The 18,431-nt window shown below is 41.9% G+C and overlaps 1 long non-coding RNA gene across 1 annotated transcript in view; it reads right to left on the minus strand.

Moving 5' to 3' along the window:
* LOC142559503 (uncharacterized) overlaps positions 1 to 11,432 on the minus strand; it is a 29,382-nt gene extending 17,950 nt beyond the window's left edge. Inside the window, exons 1-2 of the long non-coding RNA XR_012823136.1 lie at positions 11,296 to 11,432; positions 7,074 to 7,291 (exon numbers count right to left, since the gene is read on the minus strand). This is a non-coding gene — a long non-coding RNA (uncharacterized LOC142559503). The remainder of the gene's footprint in view (positions 1 to 7,073; positions 7,292 to 11,295) is intronic.
* Positions 11,433 to 18,431: the final 6,999 nt, after the last annotated feature.

The following is an 18,431-nucleotide window of genomic DNA, read 5'->3' on the forward strand; positions in this document are numbered from 1 at the left end:
ATCGTGACACCAAGTTAGGGGAAGAATGCACGAATTTGCGAAAAGTGCTGTTAGTGGAAGAAACATAACCCCATAGCCCCTTAGAACCTCCCCGCTGCCAATTCTAACTTCGCTAAAGAGCTGTAACTGGACAAAGCTATGAATAGTTCTGCAAATGCACCTATAGTAACACTCATTTGGGCGAATATTGCATAAAGTCATGAAAACTGTTTCACGCGTAAAGAACATAAGCCAATAGCCCATTAATATGAGTGCACCGCCTGGTTGTTAGATGTCTAAAAAGCTGTAACTGGACACACATACCAAATAGTAGATGATGCACATATCGTGACACTAAGTTAGGGGAAGAATGCACGAATTATCGTAAAGTGCTGTTGGTACAAAAAACATCACCCTATAGCGCCTTAGAACCTCCCCGCTGCCAATTCTAACTTGCCTAAAGAGCTGTAACTGGACGCAGCTATGAATAGTTCCGCAAATGCACGTATAGTAAAACTCATTAGGCGATTATTGAGTAAAGTTATGAAAACTGTTTGACGCTTAAAGAACGTAAGCCAATAGCCCATTAAGATGAGTGCACCGCCCGGTTGTTAGACGCCTAAAATGCTGTAACTGGGCTCACATACCAAATAGTAGCAGATGCACATATCATGACACCAAAACAGGGGGAAGAATTCCCGAATTTCCGAAAAGTGCTGTTAGTGCAAAAAACATAACCCTATAGCCCCTTAGAACCTCCCCGCTGCCAATTCTAACTTCGCTAAACAGCTGTAACTGGTCACAGCTATGAATATTTCTGCAAATGCACGCATAGTAACACTCATTTAGGCGAATATTGCATAAAGTTATGAAAACAGTTTGACGCGTAAAGAACGTAAGCCAATAGCCCATTCAAATGAGTGCACCGCCCGGTTGTTAGATGCCTAAAAAGCTGTAACTGGACACACATACCAAATAGTAGATGATGCACATATCGTGACACCAAGTTAGGGGAAGAATGCACGAATTTGCGAAAAGTGCTGTTAGTACAAAAAACATCCCCCTATAGCGCCTTAGAACCTCCCCGCTGCCAATTCTAACTTGGCTAAAGAGCTGTAACTGGACGCAGCTATGAATAGTTCTGCAAATGCACGTATTGTGACACTCATTTAGGCGAATATTGCCTAAAGTTATGAAAACTGTTTCACGCGTAAAGAACGGTTGCCAATAGCCCATTAATATGAGTGCACCGCCTGGTTGTTAGATGTCTAAAAAGCTGTAACTGCACACACATACCAAATAGTAGATGATGCACATATCGTGACACTAAGTTAGGGGAAGAATGCACGAATTATCTAAAAGTGCTGTTGGTACAAAATACATCACCCTATAGCGCCTTAGAACCTCCCCGCTGCCAATTCTAACTTGGCTAAAGAGCTGTAACTGGACGCAGCTATGAATAGTTCCGCAAATGCACGTATAGTAACACTCATTTAGGCGAATATTGAATAAAGTTATGAAAACTGTTTGACGCGTAAAGAACGTAAGCCAATAGCCCATTAAGATGAGTGCACCGCCCGGTTGTTAGACGCCTAAAATGCTGTAACTGGGCTCACATACCAAATAGTAGCAGATGCACATATCATGACACCAAAATAGGGGGAAGAATTCTCGAATTTCCGAAAAGTGCTGTTAGTGCAAAAAACATAACCCTATAGCCCCTTAGAACCTCCCCGCTGCCAATTCTAACTTCGCTAAACAGCTGTAACTGGTCGCAGCTATGGATGGTTCTGCAAATGCATGTATAGTAACACTCATTTAGGCGAATATTGCATAAAGTTATGAAAACTGTTTGACGCGTAAAGAACGTAAGCCAATAGCCCATTAAGATGAGTGCACCGCCCGGTTGTTAGATGCCTAAAAATTTCTAACTGGAGACACATACCAAATAGTAGATGATGCACATGTCGTGACACCAAGCTAGGGGAAGAATGCACGAATTTACCAAAACTGCTGTTACTGCAAGAAACATTACCTTATAGCCCCTTAGAACCTCCCCGCTGCCAATTCTAACTTCGCTATAGAGCTGTAACTGGACGCAGCTATGAATAGTTCTGCTAATGCACGTATAGTAACACTCATTTAGGCGAATATTGCATAAAGTTATGAAAACTGTTTGACGCGTAAAGGACGTAAGCCAATAGCCCATTCAAATGAGTGCACCGCCCGGTTGTTAGATGCCTAAATAGTTTTAACTGGACACACATACCAAATAGTAGATGATGCACATATCGTGACACCAAGTTAGGGGAAGAATGCACGAATTTCCCAAAAGTGCTGTTAGTACAAATAGCATAACCCTATAGCCCCTTAGAACCTCCCCGCTGCCAATTCTAGCTTCGCTAAAGAGCTGTAACTGGACGCAGCTATGAATAGTTCTGCAAATGCACGTATAGTAACACTCATTTAGGCGAATATTGCATAAAGTTATGAAAACTGCTTGACGCGTAAAGAACATAAGCCAATAGCCCATTAAAATGAGTGCACCGCCCGGTTGTTAGATGCCTAAAAATTTCTAACTGGACACACATACCAAATAGAAGATGATGCACATGTCGTGACACCAAGCTAGGGGAAGAATGCACGAATTTGCCAAAACTGCTGTTACTGCAAGAAACATTACCCTATAGCCCCTTAGAACCTCCCCGCTGCCAATTCTAACTTCGCTATAGAGCCGTAACTGGTCGCAGGTATGGATGGTTCTGCAAATGCATGTATAGTAACACTCATTTAGGCGAATATTGCATAAAGTTATGAAAACTGTTTGACGCGTAAAGAACGTAAGCCAATAGCCCATTCAAATGAGTGCACCGCCCGGTTGTTAGACGCCTAAAATGCTGTAACTGGGCTCACATACCAAATAGTAGTAGATGCACATATCATGACACCAAAATAGGGGGAAGAATTCCCGAATTTGCGAAAAGTGCTGTTAGTACAAAAAGCATAACCCTATAGCCCCTTAGAACCTCCCCGCTGCCAATGCTAACTTCGCTAAAGAGCTGTAACTGGACGCAGCTATGAATAGTTTTGCAAATGCACGTATAGTAACACTCATTTAGGCTAATGTTGTATAAAAGTTATGAAAACTCCTTGACGCGTAAATAACGTACGCCAAGAGCCCATTAAAATGAGTGCACCGCCCGGTTGTTAGAATCCTAATCAGTTGTAACTGGACACACATACCAAATAGTAGCAGATGCACATATCATGACACCAAAACAGGGGGAAGAATTCCCGAATTTGCGAAAAGTGCTGTTAGTGCAAAAAACATAACCCTATAGCCCCTTAGAACCTCCCCGCTGCCAATTCAAACTTCCCTATAGAGCTGTAACTGGTCGCCGCTATGGATGGTTCTGCAAATGCACGTATAGTAACACTCATTTAGGCGAATATTGCATAAAGTTATGAAAACTGTTTGACGCGTAAAGAACGTAAGCTCATAGCCCATTAAGATGAGTGCACCGCCCGGTTGTTAGACGCCTAAAATGCTGTAACTGGGCTCACATACCAAATAGTAGCAGATGCACATATCATGACACCAAAATAGGGGGAACAATTCACGAATTTGCGAAAAGTGCTGTTAGTAAAAAAAAAAACATAACCCTATAGCCCCTTAGAACCTCCCCGCTGCCAATTCTAACTTCGCTAAAGAGCTGTAACTGGACAAAGCTATGAATAGTTCTGCAAATGCACCTATAGTAACACTCATTTGGGCGAATATTGCATAAAGTCATGAAAACTGTTTCACGCGTAAAGAACATAAGCCAATAGCCCATTAATATGAGTGCACCGCCTGGTTGTTAGATGTCTAAAAAGCTGTAACTGGACACACATACCAAATAGTAGATGATGCACATATCGTGACACTAAGTTAGGGGAAGAATGCACGAATTATCGTAAAGTGCTGTTGGTACAAAAAACATCACCCTATAGCGCCTTAGAACCTCCCCGCTGCCAATTCTAACTTGCCTAAAGAGCTGTAACTGGACGCAGCTATGAATAGTTCCGCAAATGCACGTATAGTAAAACTCATTAGGCGATTATTGAGTAAAGTTATGAAAACTGTTTGACGCTTAAAGAACGTAAGCCAATAGCCCATTAAGATGAGTGCACCGCCCGGTTGTTAGACGCCTAAAATGCTGTAACTGGGCTCACATACCAAATAGTAGCAGATGCACATATCATGACACCAAAACAGGGGGAAGAATTCCCGAATTTCTGAAAAGTGCTGTTAGTGCAAAAAACATAACCCTATAGCCCCTTAGAACCTCCCCGCTGCCAATTCTAACTTCGCTAAACAGCTGTAACTGGTCACAGCTATGAATATTTCTGCAAATGCACGCATAGTAACACTCATTTAGGCGAATATTGCATAAAGTTATGAAAACAGTTTGACGCGTAAAGAACGTAAGCCAATAGCCCATTCAAATGAGTGCACCGCCCGGTTGTTAGATGCCTAAAAAGCTGTAACTGGACACACATACCAAATAGTAGATGATGCACATATCGTGACACCAAGTTAGGGGAAGAATGCACGAATTTGCGAAGAGTGCTGTTAGTACAAAAAACATCCCCCTATAGCGCCTTAGAACCTCCCCGCTGCCAATTCTAACTTGGCTAAAGAGCTGTAACTGGACGCAGCTATGAATAGTTCTGCAAATGCACGTATTGTGACACTCATTTAGGCGAATATTGCCTAAAGTTATGAAAACTGTTTCACGCGTAAAGAACGGTTGCCAATAGCCCATTAATATGAGTGCACCGCCTGGTTGTTAGATGTCTAAAAAGCTGTAACTGCACACACATACCAAATAGTAGATGATGCACATATCGTGACACTAAGTTAGGGGAAGAATGCACGAATTATCTAAAAGTGCTGTTGGTACAAAAAACATCACCCTATAGCGCCTTAGAACCTCCCCGCTGCCAATTCTAACTTGGCTAAAGAGCTGTAACTGGACGCAGCTATGAATAGTTCCGCAAATGCACGTATAGTAACACTCATTTAGGCGAATATTGAATAAAGTTATGAAAACTGTTTGACGCGTAAAGAACGTAAGCCAATAGCCCATTCAAATGAGTGCACCGCCCGGTTGTTAGATGCCTAAAAAGCTGTAACTGGACACACATACCAAATAGTAGATGATGCACATATCGTGACACCAAGTTAGGGGAAGAATGCACGAATTTGCGAAAAGTGCTGTTAGTACAAAAAACATCACCCTATAACCCCTTAGAACCTCCCCACTGCCAATTCTAACTTCGAAAAGAGCTGTAACTGGACGAAGCTATGAATGCTTCTGCAAATGCACGTGTAGTAACACTCATTTAGGCGAATATTGCATAAAGTTATGAAAACTGTTTCACGCGTAAAGAACGTAAGGCGATAGCCCATTCAAATGAGTGCACCGCCCGGTTATTAGACGCCTAAAATGGTGTAACTGGGCTCACATACCACATAGTAGCAGATGCACATATTAGGACACCAAAATAGGGGGGAGAATTCGCGAATTTACGGAAACTGCTGTTAGTTAAAAAAACATAACCCTATAGCCCCTTAGAACATCCCCGCAGCCGACTGTAACTTCTCTAAAGAGCTGTAACGTTAAGGGCGTATTACCCCTATAGATGCACATATAACGGTACTAATTTAACAAAGGAATACACGAATTCATGGAAATTTATTTTCGCGGAAGAAACATAAGCCTATTACCCGTTAAACTGTCCGCAAATCCGTTTCATTTCTCTAAAGAGCACTATGTGGACGCACATGTTACTATCGCTGCAAATGCACGTATGGTGACACTAATTTTAGCGAATACACGAATTTGCAAAAATTATTTTACGTTATTTATTTTATGCTAGCGAAGTCAGAAAACCCTTGACTCAGTTTTGTATTTGTATTGGAGTAGCGTTCTCATCATCTTGTGCTCTATTCAAAGGATATGTTAATTTTACTGGAGAAGTAACTTTTAATCACGGCGCCAAGATTGTTTTGATCGCGTTGCCAGGTTTTCCTAGGCGCAGGCGGATTTGGCCTTGCGAAAGCTTCCGGAATTTGCTCCACCTGAGCGTCACCTATCAACCGCGATGCGGCTTCGAAACACACCAGGCATCAGAAACATGTTTACGTGGAGCCCGATACGTTGCGCGTTTTCCAAAACCACGACTACTTATCCTGTATCTGGGAGCACCTCTTCTATACAACGAGTGTCCTTGCGGTAACCAAATATCACTTTCATTTGTGTATCGCATCGTCTTACGCTTCAAAGCATTCATTACGAACTGCCTATAAAGATTTAGCATATTGAAGTAATTCATGCTATACGAAGAATCTTGTCCCTGATTTTGTGTACCATATGCAAGAAAAAAAATGCTATACCGTGTAAGATAGGGTTCATCAAGTTGAACTTCTTGATTCTGAACCATAGAAGGTCAAACCGTAACGTATGAGATTCACCAATCGCGTTGTATACAGCAATATGATCATTACAAGATAAGTTAGCATCCAAATAGAAGGGTAAATATGTCACCCTTTGGGCGAGTATACGACTGGAGAACACGAGAGAGCTTGACGAATGCTGCCATGCAATTAATTTGAAGATGATTATGCTATCTTCTTCTATGGACTGCGAAAGCAAAATAATGTTTTCATTTCGATTATGAAATTTTGATTCGCATAAAACCAGTCCGATATATACTTCTGAAGAACCCGAGCTCATTCGTTGTGGTCGCTACTTGGTTAGAAAAAATGCGACATCATCGGCGTGCGAAAACCGTTTCGATGCAATTGAAGAACTTGTTAAATCAATAATGTAAATATTAAACAAACGTGGCTGCAGCACTGATTCCTGGGGCACACGAAAGGTATTTTAAGTGGTACCAAAAGCGTCTCCAATTTCAACTAGCGGACTCACTCTTAGCGATGAATTCACGAGTCCGCCCTACTTTCCGTTCTTTACAGTTGTGCACCACCTCGCACCTCGAACTTTGTTCACGTGATGTGGGAGCCGTCACATGTCATAGGCGTTTACCGCAGAGTCGTCGTCGTGAGCGACCCTCGCACGTCGTGACGGTCCAGGTGGTCGCTATGGCACAGGTTCGTGACCTGGTGTCCGAGCTGGGCAGCCGCAGCCTGAGTCAGCAGTTGCGCGACAGACCGTGCAGAAGCAATTGCTGCGCATCGTCCGCGAGGGGGGGAGATTTCTCGACATCACTGCCGGTACCTGCGATCCCGTCGCAAAGGAACAAACTGCAAAGACAAATCATCCGTGAGTGCTCTAAATTCTTCACCTTGGAAAGATGTGCTCGTACTTCTGGCCTGGTACTGGCACTCACGGACAGAATGTAAATCATGCATCATGATTGAACGGTAGCGCTAGAAGCTGGAAGGCTATAGCTGGCAAGAAACGGAACGAATATAATGCAACACGATGGAAAAAGCGCTGATACTTAAGAGGAAGCTTTAGCTCGGGCCCAACTCCGACGCGGCCTATTCAAATACATGTAAAACGCAAAAACGTTTTTATGAGATAAACCCTGGACCGATTTTGATGAAATTTGTTGCATTTGAAAGAGAAAGTGAAATTCTAGTGACTGTTGGAAGCGCAATTTCGATTTAGGCCTTGAATTTTCTTAAAACGATTTTCAAATATTTGACCGTTTGAAAAAAATAGAAGCACGAATCTTACAAATTCATAGCTCTGCATCAAGAACTTATATCGCGGTTCTGTAAACGGCATCCATTAGATCACTCAAAGCGGACAAATTCAATGTGTCATTTTGCATCTTACGTGAATTTGTTACGTTGGTTACAACGGTTTTGCAAAAGTTGTATTTCCCTATGATTAAATTTTTTTATTTTCATGTGTAACATATCAATTTTGTCCGCTTTAGATGTACTATTAGATGCAATTCACAGAATTGTATTATCATTTTTAGTGGTTGAGTTACAGAGTTGTAAACTTGATAGTTTCGTTTTTGAGAATTTTCGATTTTTGCCAATTTTTAATAAAAAATTGACGACCTAACTCAAAAATTCGAAACCGACAGTCACTAGATTTTAAGCTTTTCTTTTAAATGCAACAAACCTCGTCAAATTTGGTGCTGTGGTTGCCGAGAAAAACGAATTCTCCTTTTACATGCATTTAGATAGGAGCACTCGAGCTAAAGCTTCCTCTTAACTGACATATTTCATTAGGTAGGCTTTTATATATGTCATTATAACCGCTCATGAACCTCACATGATGACAACAAAAGAGTTCGGTTGTTCATGCTTGGCGGCTATTTGAGTGCACGATTTGTTATTCTCATCGTTTATTGATGCTTGCTGCCTGTTATTGTGAGCCGTCCGGTATCAGTGTGGCATATATAAACGTATACCTAAGAAAATCTGTCAGTTGAAAGTAAACGCTCTATCCATCGTATTTTGTTTACTTTTATTCCGTGTCCAGCTCTAGCATTACCGTTCAAAGATTAATCGATACCAACTCGCCAGTATATTACACTTCTTTATGATGCCTGTCGACGGAAGAGTATCGATGACAGGTGCATTTACACAAAAATACGGCACCATATCACGATATATTTAGCGATTCTGTACCTCGAGTCCTATAGCTAGAAACCAATTTTCGGGGATTTGCACTTATTCATTTGCACATACCTAATAGGTTAATGCAAGAAAATCAAATACATCAAATAATCAATTGATTATAATTCATGAGGACGTCTATGTGCTTTAGGGACACCTGCGCGGCGATATTATATGTCCATGTTTTATGTAGGAATTGTTTCCAATTACGCCTAGTGGACGCGGGCTTACTGGCACTACTTTTTCGACCAGCCTAGAAGAGTTATATAAACTCACTCACTGTTACTTGCATTTGGCTCACGTATAACCTTCGCATATATATCCAGTGAGATACTGTCCGACTCGGGGGCAGTAGTAACCACGCCTAGCATTGATGTGTAGGCAAATGAAGCTTCCCTTTAAATTATACACGTATCTTAGCATTTGAGTAACCAGCGGCGTGTGCTTATCAAAGCAGCTCTTATTGTAGCCTTCACGTGGTTTACGTTATGGTCACGCTATCCTCCACTGTTTGTGTAGCTATGGGCCTGCTTACCTATCTCACACCCTAATAGCTCCACCCTGTGTTACCAGATGATTCAGGCTCTTTGTTAGGTAATAAAAAGTGCGTGCGCGTGCGTGCCAGCGAAAAAGAGAAACAGTGAGAAGACAATGGTACGATAACGACAAGTTATAGTTGACAACGACAAAATGAGGAGGAAGTCATAGTGCTAGCGATAACACGAACATCAGGACAATGTCACGAAGATGACTGCGGGAAAACGACGACACGGCCACAACAACGTTGACCGCGGCAAACACTGACTTAGACGCCAACATGATGGGAATGACAAAATTACTACAGAAGTGTGACAAAGACAGCACAGTAACGAGGTCAATGAGAGAAGGAAATGACAACGACGACGGTTTGGTTAATTACAGTGGCACGTATATGAAACCGACGTTCTGAGCACGACAACCGCAAGATTACAAGACAGTGACGACATGACTATGTGATGGTGACTATGACGTCAGTTGCATCACTACTTCAGTACTGTCGCAGGAAGAAAAATTGTGTAGAAACCATCGACAATGATTCTCAATGTAAGCCGATAGCAAGAATGAACGAACGAACGAAGGAACTGAATGGACAAATTAAACAACGAACAGAGGAACGCACGAACCGTTGACTGAACGAATATTGAACGAGCGATCTCACGAACGGTTCAACGAGCAAGCGAATGAGAATACTAATTAAACAAGAACCAACTAACGAACGAACCAAAGTTTCCTTGCTAAATCTGACAACCGACAGTTGACCCCTGCCAACCACGAAAACGGGCGATAAAGGCCAGAATAGCTATTCGCTTAGAAGTCTCCAAGCAAATATTCTGCATCGCGCGCTGCCACTCCTGCTTATGCATCATTGTGAACGACTACGCACGTGCTGTACATGCAATTCTTTCCCGCCACAGCAGTTAAGTAGTCCCGTCACCGACGACACAATCATCACGTCGTCATGCCAACGTCGTTGTGTCGTAATCGTGTTGTCATTAGAATGTGGCTGTCGCTATTATTAATATGATATGTTGTGAACATTAACAAAAGAACTGAGGGGCACAGTCAAGTCCTAAAGCTTGACAGGACAATAGAAGGAAAAACGGAGTTCCCGCAAACTACAAATAGAAGTGAACAAAAAGGAGACGGCACATATTGAACATGAAGAATACTGTCAGGAATCGTACGAAAAAGCAAAAAAGAATCAGGCACGAGCAGAAACAGAACGTTATAGGAAACAATGGTCTCACCAATGATGCATCATGGGCAAGGGAAGCATGACTGTATCATGTTAATCAGGTGCATTGGCCAACGCCGAAGAAATTCCTCTTTCCCATGACGATACGACCGCTTTTGAGATATTCTGGTACATAAGCACTTAGCCGCCACAGCAGAGGGCACATGGCCCTCGGTGACCGTCTATGCAAAGCTGCTGAACCGCGCCTTCGCAAGATTACAATTTCCCCGAACATTTCCCGAATACAGGTGATTAGAAATGGCTCGCACTTTTCTGGCCCCCCCACAAGTCATCAGCATTATTCCTTCGACAAGCATCACACGTAGCCTTCGTCCTAGTGACATCGCTACGAATACGTCCGTTACAGTGCGTCCACCTGATTGGGCGCCTGCATTTCAAAGGAGCCTCCTAACGGAGTGGGGCACAAATCTAAAAATTGTACAAGGTGAGCGTCGTCCAGAAACATTGCACGAATTTACTCGTTGCATAGGAGGAAGTGAAATAAATGTGCGCATGTGTGCTCTGTCAGCCTTATTCTCCCCTGATTATTCTCCGCCGTCACAACAGAAATGACGAGAAAGAAGGTGAAACATCAACAAATGTAAACCCGCCTGCTGTATTTCTCGAATACTCAATGAGCAAGTATTGAATTGCGTTTCCAAATAAGGAACGAACATGTTATGTTCTTCAACTACACGACATCAAATTCAGGTGCGTGCTGCACTGAAGAGGTAGCTATAGTATATCTGTCTCATCACAGATAGGCCCATTTCACAAGCACAAAAGAGAAAGCGGTTACCGCAGAAGGAAGCAGAAGGAGCTTCGCGTAGCTGTTACCCCAAAAGTTCATTGAGCGTAATTATTTCAAAACATTCGCAATGACTGTGCTCACCTCGTCTGCTAGGAAGCGGAGCTTGGCCCGGCTGTCGAAGCCCGCGTTGTTCGAACCAAACTCCACGCGGAGTTCCTACTTAAAAGAGCAGCCAACATTGATCTAGGCACTTCGGAGTGTCTTCAAAAAAGCGGCGTTAGTTGCGTTCAGTTGACATAGGCTAAAGCTATTCGCGAAAGCAGCTCAGCACTCGAGCAACCACATACACACATGCGGCACACATATAGGCTATGGCAAAATCTCAGCCAAATCAAAAGCTTATCTTTTAAAATGTTTAAATTGCTATTTTGCTACCATAGGAATGAAGTTAGCTAATCAGTTCTTATCCTGTAAGCCAGCGCCTGCCTTACCTAGAATAGCTGGCAACGATTTGCATCTAGAAGAAATAACTCGAGACGAACTTATATCAACGATAAATCAAATACCTCTAAAGAAAGCGGCTGGTCATGATGGTATACCCACTAGGATATTAAAAGACAATATAGACCTTCTCTGCAGTCCTATATGTCATGTATTCAATCTAGCGTTTGCTTCCAGCTCGTATCTAGATATATCAAAAACAGCCAAAGTCGTTCCCGTATGCAAGTTTCGAACCAACCAGAGAATTATAGGCCACTTTCTGGTCTGAGTGTGATGAACACTTTCCGAAAAACTAATTTCCAAGAGATTGAAGTGATTTCTATACGAAAACAATGTGATTTGTTCGCAGCAGCATGGCTGTGTTCCCTCCAGCTCGAGATCAACAGCAGTACTAACTCTATATCATCATGTTCGCAAGAACCCCGCCTATGGAAATGGCTTACGGTACCGCGTCGGTCAAGTGACAAATCCACACTGCCAGAACTGTGACTGAATTGAAACCATGGAGCATACAGTGTGGAGCGTATGCCGACGAGCGTACGTCCTATGAACATTGCATGCATTCGCTTACACAAAGACGTTTGTCATGTGACTATGTCTTAGGCTCTTTAGCCTGCCTCACACAACAGAGGCGTGCGACGAACTTTTTTATTTACATACTTGGAAAAAAATTGGTCAACTCGGCAAACTTTAGTTCTACTCTGTCACCTGCATGCGCCTTTCGCGCAGCGAATCCTGTCACCTCATTGTAGGACGGCGCATACACTGAAAGACTTTAAACCGTTTCCCATGAGTCAAAAAACTCAGCGGCAAATTTTGTTTAAGTTATTCCGTTTTTTTTTTTTGCGCCTCCCTCTTCTATTTCTCTCCCAATTCCCTTCACCACGCAAAGTAGCATGTCGGCGATGCCTATATGCCCGCTAAAATCTGCCTTTCACTAAAGGGTTCTCTCTTTCTAACAGTTTCGCAATTAATAAATTATGCACTTTATAATAATAAACGAATTATAGGAATATTTTTGGATATAAAAAATCCTTTGACACCGTTTCTCACTCTATACTATCCAAAGCCTTGAACCTTTTGGCGTTACAAATGACTCCCTAGAATTTTTTCCAGTTATTTATCCTCACGGTAACAAATGGTAGTAATGGGTGATTATTATTCTACCCACAGGCCAGTCACCAGCGGAGTCCCACAAGGTCCTGTGCTCGGTCCCGTGTTATTCTCATCGTACATTAATGGTCTCCTTAATTTAAAATAATTAAATGACATCCTTTATATTTACAGGAGAAATACTTTCTGCACTGGAAACACATATGATGGCTGAGTTATCAAGAATTTTCTTGTGGTTTTTAGAAAACAAATTAACTTTAAATAGTAGTAAGGCAAAATGTTTCGTTTTTTGATCGAGGAGAAAATGTTGACACCTGTCAAATAAATATTGCGTTAAATAATAACCCCATCCAAGAAGTTCATTCGTTTAAATATCTGGGCGTCATGTTTGACCAGCATATAGATTTGGAGGTACATTTTCATAATTTATGCAAGAAGGTCGCATACAGTTGTTACTCCCTAATTAAATCAAAGCAATATTTCCCTCGCGAAGTACTCAAATCCCTTTACTGCGCGTTTTGCGATAGCCAATTAGTTATTGTTTAGTACCTTGGGGCGTGACTTACAGGATATACAACCTTTACAAGAACTACAGAAAAGGGCCCTGAAAATAATTAGCAAATGAAGTTATACCAGTGATACAGTTAATGATATTTTCCAAACAACGTGTGTTATCGGTTAAGGTACTATGTAATCATAAGATCTCAATTTCAGTGAATAATATTTTGTGCACTAACTTTCATATTCCTCGAAACGCCTTTCCTTTTCCAACTCGCTGTACTAGACATGCTTTAAAAGGTAACCTCAACTTACCCAAAACGTTACAACGTATACAACGAAAGGTTAATTGAATTCAGTGACACAAAAACTGGAATACTTTACCCCTAAAGTATTAAACCACACGTAATTTCAAGCAGTGTAGCAAATTCTTTTTTCTTGATAACAAACATCTCTTACTTGAATCGATTAATTAGGAGTATGTTCAGAATGTTTCTTCTTTGTTATAAATCATGAGCTGTTCCGGAATTCTTTGCTGTTAAAATCTGCACCTGATCTGTCTGTTACGTTTTGGTACTGGACTGGAAACTACTGTAATGCAGTGATTTGGGCTGGTTGGTAAGACATCTTGAGGCCTATACCCCGTGAAAAAGACAAGGACGAAAGGAAGACGTGACACACACATAGCGCATGTGTGTGTCACGTCTTCCTTTCGTCCTTGTCTTTTTCACGCGCTATAAGCCTCACCGAAAACTAGCGTTCCCCGGCTATCGGCCCACATATCTGTATAATCATGATTATGTGAAGAAAAATAAAGCACTTGCGCTTGCAAACTCGCCCAAATTGTATATTTCAAAAGAAAATGTGCCAGATAAAAAAGGTTTCACCACCTGCGATTCCTTAACGCACGCGCGATCTTCTGATGAGCGGCCGAAGACGCGACGAGAACCGATGGCCACGAGGTCGACAGGGCGCGCAGCGAGAACCGCTGCACGCCAGGCAAGCAGGGTGGACTCCGAGATACCAGGTCTCTAGAACAGCTGGCCACCGGATCCGCAGGCTGGGCCGCCAGGCCACATCCGTTGCCAGAAGGCCTGAACACCAGGTTCTCGGGGGAGGCTGCGGCAAGACACAGGGCCACCAGAACAGTCCAGTGATTCAAGGTCGAGTGAAGAAAGGTTCATTGAATTGCGGCGCATACCCAGCGGCACCTACCCAATTACCCATGTTGGCTTCAAGGATATTGACTGAAATTCAGCCCATAAACGGCGGCACATAAAAATAATTCAAGTATGGGCTTTTACGCGCCAAAAGCATGATTGGATTATGAGGCACGCCTTATTGGGAGAATCGGGATTAATTTTGAGCACCTCGGTTTCTTATACGTGCACCCAATGCACGTTACACCGGTGTTTTCGCATTGATCCCTGTCCCTGCCCCTCGAAATGCAGTAGCCGGGGCGCTGATTTGATTAAGCGCCCTCGGGCTTAGCTCTACATCAAAGCCACTACGCCCCGACAGTGGGTTATTCCACATAACCAGCGACGCTTATCGCGCTCTACTCAGTTTTCTAGAGTTAACTAAGGTTCACGTTTGTAGCGTCGAAACTATTTTATTCAACATTCTGTAGTAGCGTGACCTTCAGTGACCAGCCCTACTGTGTGCGAACTGTGCTGTGTTCTACTTTATTCTTTAGATTTGTCCTGTTGCTCTTCCTTTCCTCTTTCCTCCCCTCCTTCCTCTCTTCCATTTCTGTGTTGCTGTCACGTCCCTTCTGAAGAGCAGGCAGGCGTTGTGCCCTTTTCTGTGACAGTTGCCAGCTTGCTCCTCGCTTTCCCTTTCCTGTTAATTGTATATATGTGTTCAAAACAAATAATAATAATAATAAAGTTGGGCTAAAAGACGTCCACTGATTAGGGGCACATACCATAACATCAACAAGTGTGAACAGCAATACTTAGAAAGTGCAATTGTAACACACAAGAGTGGACTTAACTGTATTATTCTCGTGTTATTGCTTTGCTTTGTGCCGTTGCCTTTTAGAATACTGTCAGTATTGAGTCGGTGGACTCAATAACAACCGAGTCATTAGCTGAAAGCGCCTCTGGGTCCACAGTCACGTATGAAAATCGTATGAAAATCGTTTCTCGTATGAAAATCTGCGACTTCATTTCATATTCTGACGTGATTGTCGAAGAGAGCAGCTTCTGAAAGAAGACTACGTGCCCAGTCATCACGTGGGCTGGCTTCCAGTTTGGCCAGTGTTTGTGATTTTTGTAAATATACCGTGTAAATAGTTTCTGCTTAGATTATTTGCACGTAAAATTTTGGTAGAAGTACTGGATCAATGGCCAATAGCAAGCATGGGTGGCATTTGCGCCGAATGAGCTTGAGTAACCGTCGATCAGGAAGAAGCCTGGCGAACCCTGATGTGTTTCCTTTTCATTTCACATTAATACATTCCAAGGCAACTCGGGGATTATAATGGATGCCGTAGTAGGTAGATGCGGACCAATCTTTATACGAAATTATACGGTCTAAAGTACGCACAAAAATCGAATTTCACTGTTGGGATTCTGGAGGGAAATGTAGCCGTTTAAGCAGCGCACACGTGCAACCTTTCCTCAGCAGCGCAACCTTTCTTCGGTGGTTTGCTTCATTTCGTGTGCATAGCATGTGTGTGTCGGAAATGATCATTTTAATTTTAGTCTAGTAATCGCTTTAAGTGCTCTGACTACAAGCTTACTTTCTATCGATTATGTTTTTTTGTTGTTTTCCTTTGTATGCACAATGCGCTTGATTGTACCCTGTTAAACTGTATGTGGCACTGGACAGCAGTGCCACATACATTATATGAACGACGGAGATGCCTTCACGCTGTATTCCAATGAATCTTTAATTGTAAGGCAGTGCACGTATGCAATTTTTTTTTGCGTACTGTGTTATTCATGGTCTGCTCCCCTAGATAAGTTCCAGTTCAGCAATTTCGCAAATCTTAGTAGCGATAACATTAGGAAGGCAAGATAATTGTGGCTGTGCAAGTTATAAATATGAGTTTCATTAGTTTCGATTACAATTGAAGAAATAAACGTCTTATAGCGTCTTGTTCACACTTAATTGCTGCGAATATTAAGAGACATTGGCGTACATGAGTTTAGACTGCGTGAAATTGTGTCATAGGCAATCGCCTTGACAAAGCGAAATGCAATGAACAATTTATGATGCAAGACGTCAGGTCTTCAATAACGAAAAGAGGGAGCTTGGTAGTTCATTTAATGCATAGGGCACATAAAGGGTGTTGCTATAGAGATTCAAAATAGGCTGATGATCATATTTTTTTTTCTCAAATTCGCCTTCCTAATTTTAGTGCTTCACTTCACCGTCACATTTAGCGAGAGGCTATGAGGTGCAATGGGTAACAAATTAAGCTACGTGGTCGGTTTGGCCAGCAACCAACAACGAAATGTAGACATAAATAAAGGAGAAACGCCGGTTGGTTTAGTGCTGCGTGAGCTTGTAATCTGTTGCGCTATTCCATAATGAGCTATGGTTTCTCGGGATAGATGACAGGATTATATCTATATTTTTCTTCAAAAAATATGTCGGAAGATTGTGCCGTGTTACCATGCTTCGCCTTCATTCCTTTTACACTCAGTAAACGTACTTAACAAACGTATAAACAAAGCATGCACTTTTAAAAATTAATCAACTGTACGAACTTATGCTCGCTATATACATACGAGGCGAACTCGTGAAAAATTCACTCATTCTTTATCAAAACCCCCTCTCAAGTTACACCCAATACAATTTCAGGCATGACCATATTAGAGTTCTATCTTGCAGGACGAACTACGGTAGAAAACAACTAGCATACTTAGTCCCATCCTTCATAAATGCACTATAGCGCAGAACTTCAGATCATTAAACTGCTTTAAAAGTGCCATGAAAAAATATTTGCTCTCCCTTTCTGATTGACATTGTGCTAATTGGTTTTTGTGTGTTTTATGTACAATTATTTTAAGTGCGTTTCATTTTGTGCTTGTAAATATATAAAGTTTTTTTCGTGTTCATATTACTCTGTTGATCCTAAACTATCTCTACTTGGAAAGTTGTATAGTGATTGTTGTATTTAATGCACGTATGTTTGCAATGTATGCTATGTATGTCTAATCCACGCTATTGATATGTGTGTATACTATCTGTATGTTATATGCTACCGCACTGTTGAGCAATGTATGGGTGACAGGGCCTTAGTCAGGCAGACAATGTACTGCCTTTAGCCTTGCCATCCAAGACCTTCACTGTGTCTAAATCAATGCTGAATAAAAAAAAATATTATCAATGAGCCTAAGTGGCAACGTTTTAACGGCGTCAAAATAGCAAAACCATGGTAGGAAAGTCAAAATATTAGGAGTATAATACAGCCCAGTGTTACTTGACGTCATGATAACTGTAGTGCGTCGTCTAATCTACTCAAATGTGTACGACGAAATTTTTTTTCATTAAGGCACGAGGTGAAAGACACCTGGACTCGTGCTTCATTCCTACATTTTATGCATTCGGCGGTCCGATTGTGATTATTCTCGCTTGGGTTCACTCACTGTAGGAGCAAGTCATTAGAAACATGTCACCCTACGTTATTGAAATAGCAAGATGAACGGCAGGGATTAAACAAGTGCGCTTAGTTTAAATTGTTTTTGCTCAAAATGGCGCAGAATACATATCACTTACAGAAATAACACGATAGATCAAGCTGGGAAATTTGCGAACTTTAGATCGACTGTTCGCAGTCCAATTTTCTTTCGTGCATCTACACACTGTTGCACAGCCTGCAATGTACTAAAGCGCTCAAATAAACAAACTCCTGGTGCATGACATGCGAAAAAAGAATTTTGCAGATCCGATGGGCATAATAAGGTTTATGTCAAGCAAAGCTTAAGTGAAGTGGTTGAATAACTGAACTACGTCTAACGGCGATGCGTAACATTGTGCTTACACTCATCCTGTGCAGTGTGAAGTCCACTACAATTTGCATGTTTATTCACCAAAAGGGACAAGTGGTCAAATTGTTCCATTTTTTATTTATAAACTACACCATTCGCAAGCTATGCCGAAATTCAAACACCAAATCAGGAAGCTACACTGTGACAAGCATCTACGCAGCG

Source organism: Dermacentor variabilis, chromosome 10 (assembly GCF_050947875.1).
Source record: "Dermacentor variabilis isolate Ectoservices chromosome 10, ASM5094787v1, whole genome shotgun sequence".
Lineage (NCBI taxonomy): Eukaryota > Metazoa > Arthropoda > Arachnida > Ixodida > Ixodidae > Dermacentor > Dermacentor variabilis.